The sequence below is a fragment of the Pteropus vampyrus genome, unplaced genomic scaffold, assembly GCF_000151845.1.
Source record: "Pteropus vampyrus isolate Shadow unplaced genomic scaffold, Pvam_2.0 Scaffold110, whole genome shotgun sequence".
NCBI classification, from domain to species: Eukaryota; Metazoa; Chordata; class Mammalia; order Chiroptera; family Pteropodidae; genus Pteropus; species Pteropus vampyrus.
In genome coordinates, this window is record NW_011888891.1 from 4,705,733 (window position 1) to 4,708,365 (window position 2,633).

Consider the following 2,633-nt stretch of genomic DNA (forward strand, 5'->3'; position numbering starts at 1 on the left):
CAGGAGACAAATCTCAGTTCCAAAGACAAGTATAGAGTCAAAGTGAATGGGTAGAAAATGATATTTCAAGCAAATGGCATTCAGAGAAAAGCAGGAGTAGTGGTACTAATATCAGACGAAATAGACTTCAAAATACAAAAGGTAAAGAAAGATACTGAAGACACTTCATGATGATAAAGGGACTCATACACCAAGAAGACATAACACTTATTAATATCAATGCTCCTAATCAGGGAGCCCTGAAATATAAAAAGCAATCACTAACGAAAGAAAGAAACAGACCAAAATACTTTCATAGTTGGGGACCTAAATACCCCACTGCCAGATATGGACAGATCTTCTAAACAGAAAATCAGTAAGGAAATAACATTCTTAAATGACGTATTAGACCAACTGGACATAATTGACATTTACAGAGCCTTCCATCCCAAAACAGTTGCTTATACATTCTCTAGTGCACATGGAACATTCTCAAGGATTGACCACATAGCTGGGACACAGAGATAGCCTCAACAAATATAAGAGGGTTGAAATCATTCCAACCATATTCTCTGATCATAATGCTTTGAAATTAGAGATCAATTGTAAAAAGAAAGTGGAAAAAAACCACAAATACATGGAGATTAAACAACATAGTATGGAAGAATGACTGGGTTAGAGAAGAAATAAAAGGAGAGATCAAGAGATACATAGAAGTGAATGATAATGATAGTACAACATGTCAAAACTTTTGGGACACGGCAAAAGTAGTCATGAGAGGAAAGTTCATATCGTTACAGGCCTATCTCCAAAAATAAGAATGAGCCCAAACAAACAACCTAACATTTAATCTTAAAAATCTAGAAAAAGAACAAAAGAGCCCAAAATCAACAGAAGGAAAGAAATAATCCAAATTAGAACGAGAATTAAATGAAATTGAAAACAAAAAACAATATAAAAATAAATTCAACAAAGAGCTGGTTCTTTGAGAAGGTTAATAAAATTGACAACCACTTGGGTAGACTCCCTAAAGAAAAAAAGAGAAAGGACACAAATAAACAAAATTAGGGATGAAAAAGGAGAAATTATGACAGATACCGCAGAAATACAAAGGATCATTCAAAAATACTATAAAAACGTACCTAACACCAAATTTAACAACCTAGGAGAAAGGACAAGTACTTAAAAAGATACAACCTTACTAGACTGAATCAAGAAGAACTGGAAAATCTAAATAGACCAACCAGCAGTATGGAAATTGAAACAATCATCAAAAACCTACCAAAAAGCAAAAGTCCAGGACCAGATGGCTTCACTAGTGAATTCTACCAAACATTCAAAGAAGATTTAATACCTATCCTCCTCAAACTCTTGCAAAAAATCAAAGATGAGGGCAATACTTCGTAACTCATTTTATGAGGCCTATATTACCCTGATATCAAAGCTGGTAAAGATAACACGAAAAGAAAAACTACAGAATGATATCTCTCATGAACACAGATGCAAAAATCCTAAATAAGATACTAACGAACCAAATACAGCAACATATTAAAAAGATTATTCACGTCTACGGCCATGTTATCCTGAACAAGATGGATCCTGTCTGATCTCGGAAGTTAAGCAGGGTCAGGCCTGATTAGTACTTGGATGGGAGACCACCTAGGAAGACCAGGTGCTGTAGGTGTAAAAAATTTAAAAATAAGGCATTGTAAGATGACAAAGTCCTTGTAATCTGTGAGGTCAACCAAGGGTTGCCCCGCCTTAAAAAAAAAAAAAAGATTATTTATCACGATCAAGTGGGCTTCATCCCAGTAGCACAGGGATGGTTCAATATACACAAATGTATTAGTGTGATACACCACATAAACAAATTAAAAATAAGAATCATATGATCATATCAATAGATGCAGAAAAAGCCTTCGACAAGATACAGCATCCATTTATGATCAAAACACTTAATAAAATTGGTATAGAAGGAAAGTAACATAATAAAGTCCATATAGGACAAATCCTCAGCCAACATTATACTTAATGGTGATAAACTAAAAACTTGTCCTTGAAGATCAGGAACAAGACAAGGCTGTCCACTATCACCACTGTTATTCAATATAACATTGGAGGTCCTAGCGAGTATAATCAAGCAAGAGAAATATATAAAAAGTATCCAAATAGGAAATGAAGAAGTCAGACTGTCACTTTTTGCAAATGCCATGATTCTCTATATAGAAAACCCTAAAGACCACAAGAACACTACTAGAAATAATAAGCAAATAAAGCAAAGTTTCTAGCTACAAAATCAACGTTCAAAAATCCATAGCGTACCTATACTATAATAATGAAGTGTCAAAAAAAGAAGTGGAAAAAAATAATTCCTTTTGCAATTGCAACAAAAAGAATAAAATACCTAGGAATTATTCTAACGAAACATGTGAAGGACCTATATGATGAAAACTATAAGACCCTATTAAAAGAAATCGAAGAAGACACAAAGAAATAGAAAGATATTCCATTTTCTTGGATTGGAAGAATCAACATAGTTTAAATGACCTTATTACCTAATGCATTATACAGATTTAATGCAATTCTCATTAATATCCCATTGGCATTTTTTAAAGAAATAGAACAAAAATTTTCCAGATTTGTAAGAAAGCACA

General features: G+C 33.4%; 1 protein-coding gene and 1 pseudogene across 1 annotated transcript in view; both read left to right on the forward strand.

Annotated features, from left to right (window-relative positions):
* ARHGAP20 (Rho GTPase activating protein 20) overlaps nucleotides 1-2,633 on the forward strand; it is a 109,776-nt gene that overhangs the window by 13,457 nt on the left and 93,686 nt on the right. The window lies entirely within an intron of this gene.
* Nucleotides 1,545-1,663, forward strand: LOC111743285 (annotated as a pseudogene).